Below are 22,391 nucleotides of genomic sequence, written 5' to 3' on the forward strand. Positions count from 1 at the left end.
TCCCCCACGTGTCCCCAGCTGTTACTTATAAACGCATGCCTGCATGCAGGCTAAGTCACTTGAGTCGTGTCCAACTCTGTGCGACCCTGTGGATTGTAACCCACCAGGTTCCTCTTTCCATGGGATTTTCCAGGCAAGAGTACTGGAATGGGTTGTCATGGCCTCCTCCAGGGAATCTTCTCCACCCATGGATCAAAGCCTGGCTCTGGAGAATGTCACTGAGTCTCCTGCGGCTCCTGTATTGTGGGCAAATTACTGCTGAGTGCCTGGGAAAGCCCTTATAAATGCGTAAGCAGTCTGTTTTCTCTCAACTGAACAATCATCTGTTTAAAACACCTCTATTGTTTTTTACTTTCATACCTGATTTCATTATTCAAAAAATGAAACAATAACCAAATCATTATAATAATCTTTATAAATAAACTTTTTCAAGCCCCTCCCCAATGGACCACCTACCTCAGCCATCATTTTTTTTATTATTATTTTTATTGGAATATAATTGCTTTAGAAACTAGCATAACATTGTAAAATACCTCTTTAGGTCTAGGTTGCTCTTTACTTAGAGAATCCTCTATTCTTCTTAAATGATAATGCTTGAAAGCAAAGCACGTATATGGAGGATAGTCTGATCTTTTCAATGATCCCATATTTACACATTTTATCTAGAAAGACATTGTAATAGGTTTCTTGGAACATGATGTTGGGGCTGAGGGTTGGCCACCCCAAAATATGCTACAATGGCATATTAATTATTTTGAATTGAAGCTGCTTGAGAAGCAGTGAACCCAAGAAGAAAATTCTGACCCTCTTCTATCTCCCTGAAGAGCAGGAAATAAATCTCTCATGTGAAAAGTGCATTCCCAGGGACTTCCCTGGTGGCCTGGTGGTTAAGAATCCACCTTCTGATGCAGGGGGCGTGGGTTCAATCCCTGCTCGGGGAACTAAGATCCCATGTGCCACATGGCAACTAAGCCTGCATGCTACAACTAGGGAGCTTGCATGCCGCAATGAAAATCCAGCACAGCCCAAAAAAGGTGCATTTCCTGCATCCAAAAGTAAGATGGCCTTACAGTGGAGACAGAGAATTACAGCCGGGAAGTCTCCTGTTACTTTTTTTGTTTACTACCCCAAACCCAAACTCTATTTAGATTCTTTACAAATTACACATACCAAATCTAATTTTCTTTATCCTGTCAATTCCTCATTAATTGTTTCTTTGACAGCTCATACAACTCAATGTCAAAAAAAAAAAATCAAAAAATGGGCAGAAGAACTAAATAGACATTTCTACAAAGAAGACATACAGATGGCCAACAGACAGACACCTGCAAGGTGCTCAACATCAGGAATTATTAGAGAAATGCAAACCAAAACAATAATGAAGCATCATCTCACACAGGTCAGAATGGCCATCATCAAAAATCTGCAAGTAATAAATGCTGGAGAGGGTGCGAAGAAAAGGGAACCCTCCTGTTCTGATGAAGGGAATGTAAATTGGAGCTGCTACTATGGAAAACAGTACAGAGGTTCCTTAAAAAATTGAAAGTAGACTTGTCATATGATCCAGTGATCCCACTCCTGGGCACTAATTCAAAAAGATACATGCACCTCAAGCAGCACTACATACAATAACCAAGACATGGAAGCAACCTAAGTGTCCATCAATCAATGAAAGGGTAAGGAAGATGAGGTATATTTGTAAAATGTAATATTACTCAGCCATACAAAAGAATGAAATATTGTCACTGGCAGTAACATGGATGGACCTGGAGAATATCATACCAAGTGAAGTAAATCAGACAGAAAAAGACAACTATTATACAGCATCACTTATATATGGAATATAAAAAGATAATACAAATGAATTTATTTATAAAATGGAATAGACTCACAGACATAGAAAACAAACTTAAAGTTACCAAAAGGGAAAGGGAGTGGGGAAGGATGAATGAGAAGTGTGGATTAAAAGATACACACTATTATACATAAAATAGATAAGCAACAAAGATTTACCATGTAGCACAGGGACGTATATGCAATGTCTTGTAATAACCTATGATAGAAACTAATCTGACAAAATATATGTAACTAAATCACTTTGCTGTGTGCCTGAAACTAACACAACATTATAAATCAACTATATGTCAATTTAAAAAATATATATTGTTTTCTTTGTTGTCAGTTCTTAGGTCCATTTCTATAAGATCTCTGTGGGCATGAGTTAAAATTTATTCCTCCTACGAATCTGTCTTGTGTCAATTTTATTATTAGTCCAGCCAGAAGAACTCAAGGGGCAGAAGAGCAAATTTCCCCTTCCTTGACACTGAATAAATTTCATTTATTTGTTTATATATAAAAGAAAGTTTAACTGGATATTTTTTTAGATAGTTTAGGAGGTCCATTCTTAAAAATTGTGAAAATTAGTGAAAAGGTGAAATAAATACCCTAAAACATAAGAGCTAAAATTATAAAGCTTTTACAAGAGAGTATTGGAGAATATGTTCATGACTCATGAGTCAAGATTTCTTAGTTCATACAAAGCAATAACTGTAAAAGAAGACAAAAACAGACTTCATCAAAATGAAAAACTTTTGCTCATCAAAAGACACCATTAAGAAAATGAACAGGCAGTCCATAGACTTGGAGGAAACACTGGCAAAACGTATATCTGACGAAGGATTATTATCCAGGGTATGCAAAGAACTATGGCACTTCAACAGTAGAAGACAACCAATTAAAAATGGGCAAAAGATTTGAAGAATCAAAAGTATATATGCCTGAATGGCCAATAAGCACAATGAAAGAAATGCTCAACATCACTTGTTATCCAAAAATGCAAATTAAAACCACAAGGAGACAAGACTACACACCCACCGGAGTGGCTATAGTCAAAGAAACTGACCCCAGCCATCAATGGAAGTGGGGATGGGGCACCTGAAACAGCGCTGTCCATGGAAGGGTAACTGACGCAACTGCGCTGGGAACCAGTCGGGCAGTTTCTTCTAAAACGAAGCATATGTGCACCCTATGACCAGCACTTCCACTGAGGTAGTTATCCAATATAAATGAAAATATTGACACGTTCACAAAAAATACTTGTGAAGTTTACAGTGGCTTTACTCATATAGCCAACAACTAGAAAGGTTCACGGTGCCCATCAACAGAAAAACAGATGCTTACATGGCGGTAAGCAATGAAATTAGCAACACAAAAGAACAAATGACTGATACATGAAAGAATATGGATAACTCTCACAAATACTGTGCCCAGTGAAAGAAGTCTAGTACACCAAAGAGTATACATCACATGATCTCATTGACATGATGCCATAATATACAAAACTAATCTACAGTGGAAAAAATTCAGAACAGGGGTTACCACTGGGCCTTGGAGGAGAGATTCACTAAGAATAGGAGTGAGAGAACTTTCTGTGTTTTGTATCTTGATAGCTTATATGTGTATATGTTTGTCAAAATGCATTGAACATACTCTTAAGATGGTACATTTCCTTGTAGATTTTAAATGCTAATATTAATAATATGTCTCTAAAGTATTTAGGGGAAGTATACTGATGTCTTTGATTTACTTTGAAGTAATCCCAAATAATAAGATGGGTTAATGCCTTGATAACTATGTAATAAAGCAAGTCCAGCAATGCTAATAGTAGAATCTAGGAGCTGGGTATGTGGGTGTCCCACAGCAAAATTCTTACAATGTTGCTACTTGCTTGAAAATTTTCACATCAAAATACTAGAAAACATGAAAAAATAAATACAAACTACAATATACACAACAGTAACTTATTTGGTCATTTATTATGTTTCAAATTATAATTATAGAAAAAGGCTTCTTTGTTCAGGTCTTAAAGACACATGCTGGCAAAGTAATGCTCAAAATTCTACAAGTAAGGCTTCTACAGTACGTGAACCATGAACTTTCAGATGTTCAAGCTGGATTTAGAAAAGGCAGAGGAACAAGAGATCAAATTACCAACATCCGTGGATCATTGAAAAAGCAAGAAAGTTTCAGAAAAACATCTACTTCTGTTTTACTGGCTACACCAAAGCTTTTGACTGTGTGAATCACAACAAACTATGAAAAATTCTTCAAGAGATGGGAATACCAGACCACCTGACCTGTCACCTGAGAAATCTGTATTCAGGTCAAGAAGCAACAGTTAGAACTGGACATGGAACAACAGACTGGTTCCAAATCGGGAAAGGAGTACATCAAAGCTGTATATTGTCACCCTACTTATTTAACTTATATGTAGAGTACATCATGCAAAATGCCAGGCTGGATGAAGCACAAGCTGGAATCAAGATTGCCGGGAGAAATATCAATAACCTCAGATATGCAGATGATACCACCCTTATGGCAGAAAGTGAAGAAGAACTGAAGAGTCTCTTGATGAAAATGAAAGTGGAGAGTGAAAAAGTTGCTTAAAACTCAACATTCAGAAAACTAAGATCATGGCATCTGGTCCCATCACTTCATGGCAAATTGATGAGGAACAATGAAAACTGTGAGAGATTTTATTTTCTTGGGCTCTAAAATCACTGCAGATGGTGATTGCAGCCATGAAATTAAAGGATGCTTGCTCTTTGGAAGAAAAGCTATGACCAACCTAGACAGCATATTAAGGAGCAGAGACATTACTTTGCCTACAAGTTTCATCTAGCCAAAGTTATGATTTTTCCAGTAGTCATGTATGGATGTGAGAGTTGGACTATAAAAAAAGCTGAGCACCAAAGAATTGATGACTTTGAACTGTGGTGTTGGAGAAGACTCTTGAGAGTTCCTTGAAGTGCATGGAGATCCAGTCAGTCAATCCGAAAGGAAATCAGTCCTGAATATTCATTGGAAGGACTGATGCTGAAGCTGAAACTTCAATACTTTGGCCACCTGATGCGAAGAAGTGACTCCTTGGAAAAGACCCTGACGCTGGGAAAGATTGGAGGCACGAGAAGAAGGGGACAACAGAGGATGAGATGGTTGGATGGCATTACTGACTCAATGGACATGAGTCTGAGCAAACTCTGGGAGTTGGTGATGGACAGGGAAGCCTGGCTTGCTGCAGTCCATGGGTCGCAAAGAGTAGGATACGACTGAGCAACTGAACTGAATTAAAGACACACACAAACAAGCTTAACTTTATTAAGCTCCACAAAGCAGGGCACTTTGCCTGTTTAACTATTAGAAGTACCTAGTCTGGCTGGCATATGAAAGAAAGAGTTAGTGGCTTAGTTGTGTCCAACTCTTTGCAACTCCATGGACTGTAGCCCACCAGGCTCCTCTGTCCATCAGATTCTCCAGGCAAGAATACTGGAATGGGGATCCATTTCCTTTCCAGGTGATCTTCCCAACCCAGGGATCAAACCTTGGTCTCCTATAGGCGGATTCTTTACCATCAGAGCCACCAGGGAAGTCCTCAGTCTAACATATAGCAGGTGCTAAATAAATATTTGTGGATGGACTTTTTCACATATAATTCTTTTTTAAAAAAATTACTTATTTGGCTGAACTGCTTCTTACTTATGGCATGTGATTCTTTGATCTTGGCTGCAGCATGTGGGATCTAGTTCCCTGACTAGGGATCGAACCTGGGCCCCCATGCATTGGGAGCATGGAGTCTTAGCTACTGGACCACGAGGGAAGTCCCTCACATATAATTCCTAACCATACAAGCAATTCAAGTGTCTTCTAAAATGCAGCCCATGATCAGAAGTATTCCTAAACTCAGTTTAGACGGTTCTAACACTGGTTAATATTAGTTGCCTAATTAAATTGATTTTTAAATGATTATGGGAGGGAATAAAATACAAACATTTTCAAGAGTTCATGTAGTTCATCGATCTAAAGCTGAATTTGGCATCAGAATTACCTGAGAGTTTTAGAAAAATTATAGTTTTCTAGGCTACATTCAGAAAACAAAGATCATAGCATCTGGTCCCATCACTTCATGGGAAACAGATAGGGGAAACACTGGAAACAGTGTCAGATTTTATCTTTTTGGGCTCCAAAATCACTGCAGATGGTGACTTCAGCCATGAAATTAAAAGTCGCTTACTCCTTGGAAGAAAAGTTAGGACCAACCTAGATAGCATATTCAAAAGCAGAGACATTACTTTGCCGACTAAGGTCCGTCTAGTCAAGGCTATGGTTTTTCCAGTGGTCATGTATGGATGTGAGAGTTGGACTGTGAAGAAGGCTGAGCGCCAAAGAATTGATGCTTTGGAACTGAGGTGTTGGAGAAGACTCTTGAGAGTCCCTTGGACTGCAAGGAAGTCCAACTAGTCCATTCTGAAGGAGATCAGCCCTGGGATTTCTCTGGAGGGACTGATGCTGAAGCTGAAGCTCCAGTACTTTGGCCACCTCATGTGAAGAGTTGACTCATTGGAAAAGACTCTGATGCTGGGAGGGGTTGGGGGCAGGAGGAGAAGGGGACAACAGAGGATGAGATGGCTGGATGGCATCACTGACTCGATGGACACCAGTCTGAGTGAACTCCAGGAGCTGGTGATGGACAGGGAGGCCTGGCGTGCTGCGATTCATGGGGTCGCAAAGAGTTGGACACGACTGAGCGACTGAACTGAACTGAGGCTACAATTTGGAGATTCAGATTCAATGTTAAGTATTTTTTTTAAGTCCTCATGTAATTTTAGAGCATATGTAGGCTTGCCAATCAATTATCTTGTTCATTTCAACTACTTCAAATATATCTTCCAAAATGATGGCAAGAGAAGTAACTTTTATTTGGCTGCTTCCTCATCAGCTAGTAAAGAATCTGCTTTCAACACAGGAGACCCTGGTTTGATTTCTGGGTTGGGAAGATCCCCTGGAGAAGGGAATGGCTACCCACTGCAGTATTCTGGCCTGGAGAATTCCATGGACTGCATAGTCCATGGGGGCACAAAGAGCTGGACACGACTGAATGATTTTCACTTTCATTTTCTTACATACTAGTCACTGTGTTCTGTTATCTCATTGTGATCACACAGCAACCCCTCCAGGTGAGTATGATTAACTCCACTTTACAGTTTGGAAAATTGAGACTAGGCCAAGATCCATCTCAGGGTCATTGGAAAAGATGCTGATGCTGGGAAAGATTGATGGCAAAAGGAGAAAAGGGTGGCAGAGGGTGAGATGGTTGGGTGGTATCAGCAACTTAATGAACATGAATCTGAGCAAACTCCAGGAGATTGTAAAGGACAGGGAAGCCTGGCATGCTGAACCCCTTGGGGTTGCAAAGAGTCAGACATGACTTAGCAACTGAAAAACAATAACAACAATGTTAGGTAACTTTGTCTTAGTTCATTATAGCTAACCATAGAGGAGACTTCCTTGGTGGCTCAGCAGTAAACAATCTCCCACCAATGCAGGAAACAACATTTGATCCCTGGGTCAGGAAGATCTCCTGGAAAAGGAAATGACAACCCACTCCTGGAAAATCCCAGGGACAGAGGAGCCTGGCGGGGTTGAGTCCATGGGATTGTAAAAGAGTCAGACACAACGTAGTGATTAATCAACAACAAACTATAGAGGACACAGGATTTGAAGCTGGATGTGTCTACAAAGCTGTCACACTAGAGCAAGTTTTTCATAACAGATGAGAAAAGTTAAAGTTAAAGTTTCTCATCTGGCATTAGTAGCTGCAATGCTGTGCAGCAAATTCTTAATTTATTACTTAAATGCCCATTGGTATAATCCCGGCCTCTGTCTCGTTTCAGTATCAATGGAAAAGAGCAGCCGATGTGATCCCTTATATACAGCTTCCAGAAGATCTTTGGAGGGAGTGAGAGTGAGTTCTAGATTTGTATTCTTCACTTCTTTCTAAACCTAGATTGCTCCACGTCAGATCCTCAGAGTTCTCCAAGTAATGTCCCAAATTAAATACTGCGTCTTCCTCTGTCTCATGCACAAAAACAATAGCCTTTAGCTCTTCACCATTTGAACACATCCTAGGCAAACTCTCATCTACCTTACTGCTAGAATAAGAAATTCTTGGCCAAGGTCTAAAGTAAATTGCTATTAATACCTCCCTCTTGGGTTGCTGAAGTAACTGTTTGGGCTTTAGTTCTCTCTCTCTCATGCTGTTTCTAGGTTCTAAAAAAATGTATATATATTAACTAATTTAACTAACAATTCTTTGAGGTTAATACTATTATTTTTCCCCCTTCTTATAGATGAGGACAACTGAAGCCCAGAGAAATTTGAGGCCAGAGGTGCCACAACCAGGATTAGAACCAAGAAGGCTGACACCAGAGCAGAATGTTTAGTTTTATTCTGAGAAAACTACCCAATACTTGAGGGTCTTTTTTAGAATATATTTTATTGCTCTAAGAAGAGGTGGTAAACTCATGACTCACTATCCACTCCCGAGTCTTCGACAGACTTCATTGGTAGATGGTGGCCTCCAGGTGGGTTCTCAGAATCCTTTGTACTGTAGAGCTCAGAGCAGACCTTACTGTCATTTGGAGTTGATACGTGAGAAACATACTACCCCTCAAACATAAAACAGTTGTGCGTGCATGCTCAGTTGCTCAGTCATATCTGACACTTTGCGACACCACGACTGCAGCTCACCAGGCTCCTCTGTCCATGGGATTTCCCAGGGAAGAATACTGGAATGGGTTGCCATTTTCTCCTCCAGGGGATCTTCCCAACCCAGGGATCGAGCCTACATCTCCTGCATTGACAGGAGGATTCTTCACCTCTAAGCCACCTGGTAAGTCCCACATAAAATAGACCACTGACTAAAAATAGAGATGTATCTACAGCTACCAATTGCCTGCCCTTACTTTTCCCATTAAATGAAAACGCCCATTTGGCACTCTCTTCATGCACCATCTATAATCAGTCACTTCTATGCTGTTGGAACATAGCTTGAAAATGTAAAATGCCTCTATCAATGATTAATGATGCTCTTACCCATTGCGTGCAACTACTCAAGTGAGGAGATGCTGCTTCGCCTGACATTCAGAGAAGGGCACCAACGGCATTTAGGAACAAACAGGGGCAAAGTAGTTGATGGTCTGTGGGTGCCGCAATTTCCCAGGATGGTATCCGATGATCAGACAAAACCTCCTGTCCCCATCAAGGCACTTTATTTATTTTCTTGGCTTCTAGCTCCCTCATAGGTTTTAATCTATTCAGATCCTTGGAGCCACAAAAACACGTGTATGGTGTGTGAAAGAGTCTCTGGTTCCGGAATTAACTTTGTCTCTCCATAACTGGAGGTAGTTAAGATCCCTATCCTAAAATGATGTCCCACTGGGATGTGCAAAAGTCCAGTTATCACCCATTCATAGTGGAAAACCATAGGACAAAGAAAAGAGTCTGGCTTTGGCATCAGAAAAACGAAACTTGGCTCTGTCTTCCTGGGTTGTTGTGGGCATGGTATCTAAGAAGTGGGGCGAACTATCACTCCCCACTGTTTTCATGCTGGAAGACAATGTATATAAAGGACTTTGCACAGTGCCTGACACACAGGTAACTCATTATTATCATTACATTTATTGCTAGAATTGCCATTTCCCTGGGTTCTCTCTTCATATATTACCCACACTCAGAGCATTGACATTTGAAGTCCACACTGTCTTTGTTTGATGGGATTTCTTTCCTCTTTGGGGCCCAGGCAGCAATGATGGCATGAATCCCTTCCGCAGGAAGGACACTTCAAAAGAGGCAGTGGGTTGGCAGAAAGGCACCTGGCCTGTTTCACAGCTGTGTCTAAGGCCATCCATCCCAAAGAGTTAACATTCCCCATACAGCAAATTTGTCCTTGCCAAGTGCCATATTGAAACAAAAATCTTAAAAAAAAAAGTCTGTCCAAATGTAAAAAGGCACTAAGAAGCAATGCAATGAGGCAAACGCTGTATATGAAGGTTATTTAAAATGTGACATCCATCTAGACATAATTTTTTACACTCTGTTTCAAACTTCTAACCACCCTGCCTGCTGATACCTGCCAAAAGCCTGAGATAATAGCTGATGGCAACTTAGGGACCACTTCCAGGCCTCCCCTGCCTTCTCGTTCCTCATTTACAGAGATGTATAAAGGATTACATGGGCCCACATCTCACTTGAAAGTTCAAATCATATTCACTTGCTTTTAGATCATCCCTTTGTTCATTTATAGAGCCAGGGAATGTTTCCAGGTTCCAAACAGGGAAACAGGAGCTATTAGGCAACATACCTATCAAACAACTACAACTTTATAGTCCCTGTAGCATAGTTACTAGAGACACACAGCAAGGGCAGGAAATGTCTTTAGCTATCAAGGTTATACTTTTATACAAGGTAATTGACATATAGATAAATAGATAATCTCTAAGAGCCTGCATAACCCAGCCTCATAAAATACACCAAAAATAAAACCACTAGGCCACACAAATATTTTATTAGCAGGTTTTCACAGCTGTGATGAGGTTTTCACTGATGACATCTATACTTTCTCAGCTCAAGACGCCAGAGACAAATTCAACAATCATGGCAGATTTCCATGATAGCAAGTTAACGAGTAGAGTTTCTAGAAGCAGCACAGGGTGTCTCCCACTGAAATTACAAAATACCTCCACACACCAATGCTCAATTGCCAACCTGTTAGTCTTTGTTAGTCTGTAAAAGTCTCTGGGACTCACTGAAATCCAAGGGTCTGAATTAGAAAACCCATAGAGCATTCTTAAAAGTCAAGAGAAGTTGAGTAGCTATTTGCTTACAGCCTAACTCATCCATCTAGAGATTGATCTCTGCCGAATTCTCCTTGATTCTGTTACTCTGTTATTTATGAGGAACGTGGCATCATGTTTCAGGAATTACCAACCAGTCAGCACTGATGGGTATGTATTTTTCTTGCTCACTCAGTGGCAAAACACATATATAATGAATTCTTGGCAACTTTATATCTTTCAGGGAAAGTCAAAATAACTGCTGACTCAGTAATCTGCCACACAACATATTCCTGGATGAAAGGGAGGTTCCCCCCCGCCCCGACACCATTTTTTACTGAAGTATTTCAAAACTTCAGCATTTCCAACAAGAACAGAGAAGTACCGAAGACTAGTAAAACAAAGTATGTTCCATGAAACTGAGAAATTGTTTATGAATATTTTTATACCATTTTAAATTTGTTCTCAATGGAAAGATAGCAACAGATTTATTGCCCACATGTCCATTTGATAAAAAAAATTTTTTAACCAAACTTATTTTAGTTTTATGGCTGCAGATAGGAGTTATTAACCATCTGCCTTTGCATTATTTAAACATTATACAAGTAAACCTTTTTTTATAATCAGAAAACAGTTGTTCATAGAATTGTACATTTATTCCCCAATAATTCTTCTTTGCCACTTTAATAAGGGCTTAGAGTTACCATCATGTCAACTCTTTTTAAAAATCATTACCTATAATACTAAGAAAAACAGATGATAATACAATTATTTCATTGCAAATAAAGAAGGCTTAAAAGAGATTGTTTTAAAAAATTTATTAGCAGTACAGGGAATTCCCTGGCAGTCCAGTGATTAGGACTCTGTGCTTTTACTACCAAGGTCCCGGGTTCAATGCTTGGTCAGGGAACTAAGACCCCATAAGTTGTGCAGCACACACACACACACAAGAAAAAAACCCACTAGCAGTATCAATTATCTCCTCTTGAGAAAACAGTTAAGAGGGGGAAATGACAATCTAAATTATAACTCACACTGTTAAAGGAAACGAGGGTGTCCAGCTGACAGGTGCACTAATAGTCTTACACAGGCAAGTATCCTACTGCATACTAACAAAATATGGCTAAACAAATTAACATTTTACTTCTTCGCTTCTGCGAAACACAGAAATGAGTCCGCCTGCAGAATCAGACAATAAGTCCTATGGAAAGACAATTCTTTGAGCTCAGACTTTTAGTTTCAGAATTCTGAGAAAATACATTTCTGTTGTTTAAGCTACCCAATTTGTGGTATTTTGTTATGGCTGCCGTATAGCAAACTATTACAGAAAAGCTACTAATATCTTCGTGATCCATGTGGCATGTACTGAAATAGCATTAATACTCATTTTAATAGTTTTATTAAAATTTATTCCAGATGTTTAAAAAAAAAACAGTTCTTTGCTATATAAGGGAAGGAAATAGAGGAAAATAGGGGTAAACAGAGGTCGAGAGATAAGGCTTAAGATCTCCTGAAGGGAATATGATAAATCCAGATTTATTAAGATTACAGAAACACTCTGGGGCTTCCCTGGTGGTCCAGCGGCTAAGACTTCCACATGCTGTGGAAACCTGGCCAGGGAACTATATCCCACCTGCCACAACTAGAAGATACCACGTGCCACAACTTAAAAAAAAAAAGAACCCATGTGCTTCAGCTAAGACCCAGAACATCCAAAAAAAAAAGTATTTATATATATATATGTATATATATTTATTTAAATATCACTTTTTTAACAAAAAGAGGAAACACCCTAAGGAAAGGAAGTCAGAATAAACTAGCCAAAGACAAATTACACTGAAGGCAAACTCTGAACGAGAGACGAGAAAGCGACATGGAAGCTCTGTAGAAGCGCAAAAGTGAAGTCGCTCAGTCGTGCCCGACTCTTTGCGACCCCGTGGACAGTAGCCTGCACCAGGCTCCTCCGTCCATGGGATTTTCCAGGCAAGAGTACTGGAGTGGAGTGCCATTTCCTTCTCCAGGGAATCATCCCGACACAGGGATCGAACCCAGATCTCCCTCATCGTAGACAGACGCTTTACCGTCTGAGCCACCAGGGAAGTCTCGAGGCCTCCCCAATCACTGCGCTGAGACTGAACAGAGAATGCAGGTAAAGAAACTGCCCAGGCCAAGAGAAAAACCACCATCAGCACATGAGGCAATGGTGCTCAGCACTGACATGAAGCTAAGAGCAGTGCTTGTGCACAAAAGCCAGACTGGAAAACCACATGACCCACAGGGCACTTGACTAAGTACACAGAGAGGGCTTTTCTTCAGCAAGGGGGACTGATTACACCTACAGTAAGCATGTTCCAGTTGGGCTTAACAAATCTTAAAAGCAAAAATGGAAAGGATCAAACTGTTTACAATAACTTAACTATGTCCCAGGAAAAAGGCTCAAGACCATTTTACATGAATGAAAATATCCAGCACCCAGCAAAGCAAAAGTCATATTGTCTGGTATTCAATTAAAAATTGTCAAGCCTGTACAGAAACTAGAAAATGTGGCCCATCATTAGGAGAAAATTTTATCAATTGAAACTAACCAAGAACTGACACAGAAAAAGGAGACAAGCGCTTTTAAAAAGTCATTGTGACTATTTTCTGTATGTTCAAAATAATAAGCAAAGATATGAAAAATATTTAAAAGATGGAAATTAAACTGATTAAATTGAAAATTACAATGTAAAATATGAGAAATATGTTAGATGGGATTAACAGCAGGTTAGAAACTACAGAAAAAAGATTGGTGAATTTGAAAGACAGAAAAGAGAATTTTAAAAAATGAATGGAGCAGCAGTGAGCTATGATAAAAAATTTAAAGTATACCACATATGTGTAAAGGAAGCCCCCAAAAGAAAAAGAGGGAGATAAAAAAATTATTTGATGTAATAATGGTAATAATAATTATTATTTTGAAAAATAAATAATTGTTTGAAGTAATAATGGTTGAAACTTTTCCAGACGTTATGAAAATAAAATAATAAAACTCACAAATCCAAGAACAACAATGACTCTAAGCACAAGAAACAAGAAGAAAACTACACAAAACCACATTGTAATCAAATTTCTCAAAATTAGCAATAAAACAGTACAATGCACTCAGAAAAGACATGTTACACAGAGGGATAATAAGGACAGAGATATCTCACTGGAAACAAGCAAATGAGACCACAATGAAGCAACATCTTTCACATACTAAAAAGGACAGACAATAACAAGTATTGAAGGAAAATGAAACCCTGATATATTGCTGGTAGGAAAGTCAAATGGTCTAGCCATTTGGAAAAAATTTGTGAATTCCTTGAAAAGTTAAACATAGAGTTACTATATGATATAGTAATTCTACTCTTAGGTATATAGCCAAGAAAAATGAAATGATAACATTTGTCCACACAAAAACTTGTACATGAATATTCATAGAGGCATTATTCACAATAGCCAAAAAATTGGAAATAACCCAATAATGAACCAACTAATGAACAAATAAACAAAATGTGATATACTAACACAATGGGAAACTATTTAGCCATAAAAACCAAACAAGTATGGCATCTGCTACAATATGGATGGATCTTGAAAACAAGTCAGATAGAAAAAGTCACCTATTATAAGATTCTATTGAGAGGAAATGTCCAGAATAGGCAAATTCTACACAGAAGAGTTTATTAGTGTTTGCCAGGGGCTTGGAGAAGGTGGGCACGGAGAGACTGCTAATAGGTAAAAAGTTTCTTCAGAAGGGGTGATGAAAATATTCTAGAATTACATAATGTTGATAAATGGGCTTCCTTGGGGGCTCAACAGTAAAGAATCCACCTGCCAAAACAAGAGATACAGGTTCAATCCCTGGGTTGGGAGGATCCCCTGGAGAAGGAAGTGACAACCCACTCCAATATTCTTGCCTGAGAAATGTCATGGACAGAGGAGCCTGGTGGGCTACAGTCCATGGGGTTACAAAAGATTTGAACACAGCTTAACAACTAAATTAAAACAATAACATGAACGCATAGCTCTGTAAAAACCTCTAAACTGTACATTAAAAAAAATAGTAAACTTTATGGTATGTGAATTATATATCAACAAAACCATCAAAATAAAAGAAATGATAGAAATATATTATAGAAGATCTATAAAAGCTGAGAGAGAGGGTTACATATGGTATGCTATGTACAAATACTATTCATAAAAAATAAACCATGAGGAAATTTCAAAAAATAAATAAAAGGCAGAGATTGAAACATTGGATAAAAAATTAAGACCCAACCATATGCAGCCTACAAGAAGCACAATTTAAAGACAGAAGGAGACTAAAAGGTAGGATAAGATACTCCATGGGCTTCCCTGGGAGCTCAGCTGGTAAAGAATCCACCTGCAATGAGGAGATACAAGGGACATGGGTTTGATTCCTGGGTTGGGAAAAACCTCTAGAGTGGGAAATGGAAACCCACTCCAGTATTCTTGACACTTTATTACTATACATTAACATTAAGCCCAATTTGTGGTAATTTGTTATGTGGAAATATAAAACTAATATGTCCTCTCCTGATAAGTAAAAAATACACACAAAAAATCAGTAAGAACATGGAAGATTTGAACAACACTATTAACCAACCTGATCTAGTTGACACTTATATAACACCCCACCAGACAACAGCAAAATATGCATTCTTTTTCAGTGATCAAGGAATACTTGCCAACATAGACCCTATTTTAGGCCATATTACAAATCTCAATAAATTTAAAAGGAGACATGTCATACAAAATATGTCCTATGACCAAGTAGAATTAAGTTAAAAATCAGTAACAGAAAGATTTCAAAAATCTCCTAATATTAGGATCCTAAGTAACATTCGAGCTTCCCTGATGCCTCAGCGGTAAAGAATCCACCTGATACGCAGGAGATGCCAGAGATTCGGGTTCTGTCTCTGAATAGGCAAGATCCCCTGGAGAAGGGCATGGCAACCCACTCCAGTATTCTTGCCTGGGGAATCCCTTGGACAGAGGAGCCTGGTGGGCTACAGTCCATGGGGTCACACAGAGTCAGACACGGCTGAAGCAACTTAGCACACACACATGCAAGAAACATATCTATTAATTAGTAATCCATGAGTCAAAGGACAAAAATAAGAGGAAATGATCCTATAGAAATATTACAAATTTCGATAAAGACTGAGCAATTAGAGCATTACAGTTTTAGGTAAATGGACAACCAAATGTAGACTTAATTATTGTATTTAAATATTTTAACATGCATCTTCTATAGAAGATAATGAGCTTCTACCACAGGTGTAGAAACAGGATTGTTATACTAGCAAGTATTTTTCCTATAGGCTGACAAAAAGAAGCTGTCTCTTAGCCTGATGGCAATGAAAGACAGAAGATAAATCATTGCTTGTGCAAACCAATTTATTTAGTCACTTTGGACTGCTGTTATTTATGACTTGTCAGCACATGCTGTTAGTTCAATTAAATACAAAAATCTTAAATTCTCTTTTTTCCCCATTCCCATCTCTTTTTTTAAAAAGACACAAAATTAAAACATTAAAAGAACACTTTAAATGTATTGTGTTTCTATTATTTTCCTTTGTTGGAAAGGAGCAGACTTATTCTGCAACAAAGGAAAGACTTATTCATTGCTTTGACTAGTTAAATTTAAACGTTTACAGGGTCTGGATATGGAAACATAATTTGGAAGCTCTCCTTTGAGGATAATACAAAAACAAACATTTAAAACAAGGCTCTCAGAGAAAGTGTACATTGCAGCATGCACTGAATTGCCAGGAAGCTAGATATAGCAAACTCACAGCTATTAAAAAGCTGGATTTCTTGACTTGATATATTTCAGATAGATTACAATATTCATACTTGTTACATACAAAGTATACGATATTTCACTTTGACCATACCACAGAGTTCTCATCATTTAACTACAATCAAACTCTTTTTAAAAATCTTACTATATCAAATACATGGGGGACACGCATTGCCATGGAAAAGCACAATGTTTGGGGAATCTGTCAAGAGAGTAATATCAAGCACTGTATATTAAATGTATGCGCCGCCGACCCCGGCCACGCATAAAAGCCTGTTATCCCTAATTACGCTCCTCACTGAGTTTATACCCTTAAAGAAAAAAACACAGGCCATAGTTCTGGGGCTAATTTCAGTGTTCAGTGAAACCATGTCTCAAGCTCCAAATGACATTATGGGGCCATCCACCAAGGAATACACAAGTCCATTTTCTTTATTCTGTTGTTTCAGTGAACAGAAATTATATATATTCTGACAAACTTAGAGAGTTTGACAGAAACTAGGGCTCAAAGCAGATCTGAGATGACATAACAGGGTGTTTTCAAATAGTTGCCTAAAGACAATGCCTCATTTATCCAGTAAATCAAGAAAAGATAGCATCACCTATTCAATGGACAATAATTTGAGCAAACTCCGGAAGATAGTGAAGGACAGGGGAGCCTGGCTGCCCAATATATATGAAGCTGTCCAATACATAAACATATATTCTTTTTACACACAAACATCTGCTTTTTACAAAAAAATTTGCAAACACCACCACATGAAGTTCACTTCTTACAGATGCAGATTCATCCATTTTCACACCATAGTGTGATACTAAGGGCAAACAAAACCTCCTGAGTGAGACTATTTGCCCTGCACTAAATGGTCTCCAAGGACCACATAATCAGAGCATAACCACTCCTTTCATTGTGAGCTGTCATTTCTCCTCCTGGACGTGCTTTCTCCATACATTCCCCAGTGCTCCCTCCCTCCCCTCCAATATTCTCTGAGCTTTAGGAATCACCAACCACACTTTACATACAGTTCTACGATGCTGACACTTTATAATTTCTCGATTATATGTACTACATCTTTTTTCTTTTTTTACTGAAGAATTGTTGCTAAGTTGTGTCCAGCTCATTGACCCCGTGGGCTGCAGCATGCCAGGCACCCCTGTCCTTGACTATCTTCTGGAGTTTGCGCAAATTCATGTCCATTGAGTCGGTGATGCCATCTAACCATCTCATCCTCTGCTGCCCACTTCTCCTTTTGCCTTCAATCTTTCTTCAGCATCAGGGTCTTTCCCAATGAGTCAGCTCTTTGTACTAGGTGGCCAAAATATTGGAGCTTCAGCTTCCGCATCAGTCCTTCCAGTGAATATTCAGGATTGATTTATTTCTTGAAGTACAGTTGCTTTACAATGTTGTGCTAGTCTCTGCTGTACAACGAAGTGAATCAGCTCTACGGGTACATATATCCCCTCCCTTTTGGACCTCCCTCTCACCCCACCCCGCACCCGACTCCTGTAGGTCATCACAGAGCACCAAGCGGAGCTCCCGGAGACATACAGGAGCTTCCCACTAGCTGTTTAACACATGGTAGTGTGTATACATCAGTCCCTATCTCCCAATTTATCCCACCCCCACACATGTCCATAGGTCTGTCCTCTCCATCTGCGTCTCTATTCCTGCCCTGCAAATAGGTTCATCTGTATCATTTTTCTAGATTCCACATATATGTTCTAATATATATTTGCTTTTCTCTGACTTCATTTTGTATGATAATCTACAGGTCCATCCACATCTCCACAAGTGACCCAATTTCGTTCCTTTTAATGACTGAGTAATATTCCATTGAATATACGTATTGACACCACATCTTCTTTATCCATTCCTCTGTTAATGGACATTTAGGTTGCTTCCAGTCCTGGCTATTGTAAATAGCGCTGCAATGAACACTGAGGTGCACGTTTTCTCAAATTATGGTTTTCTCAGGCTATATACCCCTTAGAGGGACTGCTAGGTCATTTAGTTTTTTAAGGAACTTCCTTACTGTTCTTGGCATCAATTTACATTCCCACCCACAGTACAAGAAGTTTCTCTTTCTTAAGGATATCAACTCTGTGGCTTCCATTTATACAAGCGCTCTTTTTCCTCCAGATTGCTTGCCTTTTATCCTTTTACTCCTGATGCAAATTGTTCCCAAATTATGACGGTTTGACTCTGGATTTTTCAACTATTATGATGATGTAAAAGCAATCTATGCATTCAGTAGGAACTATACTTTGAATTTTGATCTTTCAGGATAGTGGTGTGTGGAATGACACTCTTGCATGATGCTGGGCAGCGGTGGAGAGCTACAGCCCCCAGTCAGTAACACGATCATAAGGGTAAACTACCAATACCTTTACAACCATTTCGTACCCAGCCAGCCATTCTGTTTTCCACCCTCAGTACAGTATTCAGGATTCCAGAAGATATTCAACACTTGGTTGTAAAATAGGCTTTATGTGAAATTGATGTTGCCCAACTGTAAGCCAGTCTAATTGTTCCAAGCATGTTTAAGTAGGTGAGGTTAAACTCTGATGTTCAGTAGGTTAGGTATATTATTAATAAGTGAACTTTCAGCTTCTAGTATATTCAGATTATAATGGGTTTATTAGGATGTAACCTCATTGTAAGTCAAGGAAACTCTGTACTCTTCACAACACTGAGTATCTTGTGTGTGTGTGTGTATTATTAATTTGATCAACAAACAATGATTTTGAATGATGGAGAACAAGGCAAAACACCCACTAGACTACATCTAGTCTGTGAGATTCCTCTCTGTACTTTTCTCTTCTGTTCAATTTATCTGTAATAAAGTTCTAATGCTGCAGATGAGAAATTAGGAAACAGAGCTTAAAAAAAAATAAACCTTTGAACTTAAAAGCATCCAGTGTTCATATCCTTTTGATAATTTAAACTGAAAAAGTGGGAAAGGACAGGAGGAAGATAATTAATATTTAAGTGACATACGTACTGAAATGATTGTGGGGAATGGGCTCAAATACTTTTAATCTTTTCTTATAATGGAAAAACATTAATCCAAAAGTGTAACTTTTTGAAAATCATATTTTAAAAAAAAGACATTGAATTTGTTGCTATTTTGAATTAGATCTTCAATATCCCATCTGATTCTCTGTGATGATAAAATTCTCAATTACCTAAAGGAAATCAGGTTTCTAAACATAGTTTTTTTCCTTTTCTTTTTAAAATTTTTGTTAATATGGTGCATAGGATCTTTTTCCCCCTACTAGTGATCAAACCCACCCTGCTACAATGGAAGCTCAGAGTCTTAACAGCTGGACTGCCAGAGAAGTCCCTAAGCAAAGTTTTGACATGAATTTTCTTTTAACATATAGGTTGAGAATACAACAAAGGATTTTTAAAGCTGTCTGAAATGATCATCAGTAAAGAAAGAAAATGTGGAAGAGGAAAATGACAAAAAAGCAAAGGAAAGAGTTAATATTAATAGGAAGGTGGAAGAAAAAGGAGAGAGGACAGAAAGATATACTAAAACGTTGGTCAGGAGGAGCTGGTAGAAAACAAACCCACCAACCAAGCTACTGTGGGTAGCTGCAGCCCATGGTCTCCTAACCATCTTTTAGATCCATAAATTCTAAAGATAAAGTCCCTTCTCTTACCAAAACTATTTCCTGATAATAGCAAATAAGGACAAATAATTTCAAAGTAATTCACAATAAAATGTGCTTAAGATCGACAACTCACGACATTTATGTACTTTGAGGAAAAGGTACAATTTAAAAGTTTCTAAATTCCAAATCAATGCATCTAATAATATTTCATTTTGGAGATTAAAAAAGAAAAACTACCAGCGAATTATTTATCCTTCACTAAAGACTAGCAGGCTTTTTATTTTTAAAAAATCAATTAACTTAATATATAAGTAGAAATATGAAAACAAAGTTCTTACAGTTGTCACATGTTGGTGTAAACATGCCCCATACTGGGAGGGACTGATTTTATTTCCTCAACACAGAAAACAACAAGTATTTATATAAGACTGACTTTTATCAGAGGTTAAAATTCACACCAAGTTCTGACAAAAGAGTCTAAAGATTAGGTAGAAAAAAAGATATGTGAAGGTATATTTAAAAGAGAATGGTGAATTGTATGAACATAATTTTTTTTAAAAAAGGAATACTGTTTGTCCTACACAGATTCATAAATGTATGGCATTAACAGTTATCATCTTTGGTTCTTTCTCATGTAACAACAGCAGCCGTTTGATTAGCCAGCGTGCAGCAAAAACCCTTCTGCAGGCTTCAGAATGAATAAGAATTCCATTCATGCATTTAAATGTTAATAAAAAAGAACTATAAAACATGAAACTTGATAAAAAGTGCAGTATTTTAAACTTTTAATGTTTGTAAATAAGATGAACATAATAAACATTTTTTCTTTTTATATTGCATATTTGATGCAGGCATATATCTGAAGAGTTATATAATTGTGAATAGTGAAGACAATTAGATTTTAATTTGATATTTTAAGTGTTCTTGATATAGTCTCTTCTTCCATGCTTACTAATGGGAAAATTCCACAAGTAAGCTATTACACAGATATTTCATACCAAAACAGTTGTGTTATAGCAATCAACCACATCAAGCTATCTTTTAAACTAAAAGAGAGAAAAGTTTTATATAGTAATGGTAATGGATACTTTCTGAATCTCTTTTCAGGCAGAGTTATTTTGCTTTTTGTGATGTTATAATAGGTTGGTTGATACACATATACAATACCACCAATTTTCCATTTATATTGTGATTTTAAATATCATACTAAAAATAGAATCTTATTTAAAAACCTATACCAAATGTATTTAGAGAGGGAAAAAAATCAGTTGCCAAAACTTGTAGGTCTCTTGGACTCTGAGAAAATACGTGCCAGGCAGAGATGCTATACAGAAGAGTAATGGATAAATATTAATTATTCAAAGAATGAAAAAAATTATCTTTTAGAAGTGACACAGTGACTTCAATTCTCTCCCCCCAAATTTCACATTCGAATATTGGTTCTCTTAATCTATACTGTCATATCCTTATTTTTATACAAATGATTTTCAATCTTAAGAGAGTAAAAAAATCTTTCAACTGACAATTACTACTATAAGAATATACCTAGTAAAGCTAATTCCCTTGCTATTAAGGGGCAGTGCAAATACGTTTTACATTTTAGCTAACAGCTGATTCTACCAAACAAGATAACAAGCTGTGGTTTTAAAATTAAAAATAACTTTGTCAAAATTAACAAGATAATTTTAAGAATACTTTGAAATAAATCAGTAAGATATTTTACATATATATCAGCTCTCCTTGATATACAGTACTTTGTCATTTGTATATAATGAAGACTGCCTATATATCTTAAAACAAAAACACAGGCATACCCTGGGAAGATAATGGTGACAAAAGCAGAAGGTTTTGCATCTCTACATAAAACCAGGTAGAACAATGAAAAGAAAAAACCAAAACCCATGGACATTTAAAACAAGACTAAGCAGAGGTATGACACAACCTCAAAATATAAGCAAGTAGAACAAACCACTAACAAGTCTTAAGACCTTCATAATATCAGCACTTCAGAAGGAGAAAATAAAGGGAAGCCAGGAGACGCCCCAAATAAGGTGACGTCAGGTGAGACAACTTGAGGCAGCAAATGAAGGTGGGAGGGGTTTTGCCTCTAATAACAGCAGGTGAGTTTGAGGACAATAATGTCTCAAAGGAGCAGTCAGATCCTAAGCACTCCAAAAAGGAACCAGCCAGGGCTCCCTTCTAGGAGCCTGCGTGTTCAGTCGCTTATTTGTATCAGATTCTGTGACCCTATA

This window comes from Ovis aries, chromosome 2 (genome assembly GCF_016772045.2).
Source record: "Ovis aries strain OAR_USU_Benz2616 breed Rambouillet chromosome 2, ARS-UI_Ramb_v3.0, whole genome shotgun sequence".
Taxonomy (NCBI): domain Eukaryota; kingdom Metazoa; phylum Chordata; class Mammalia; order Artiodactyla; family Bovidae; genus Ovis; species Ovis aries.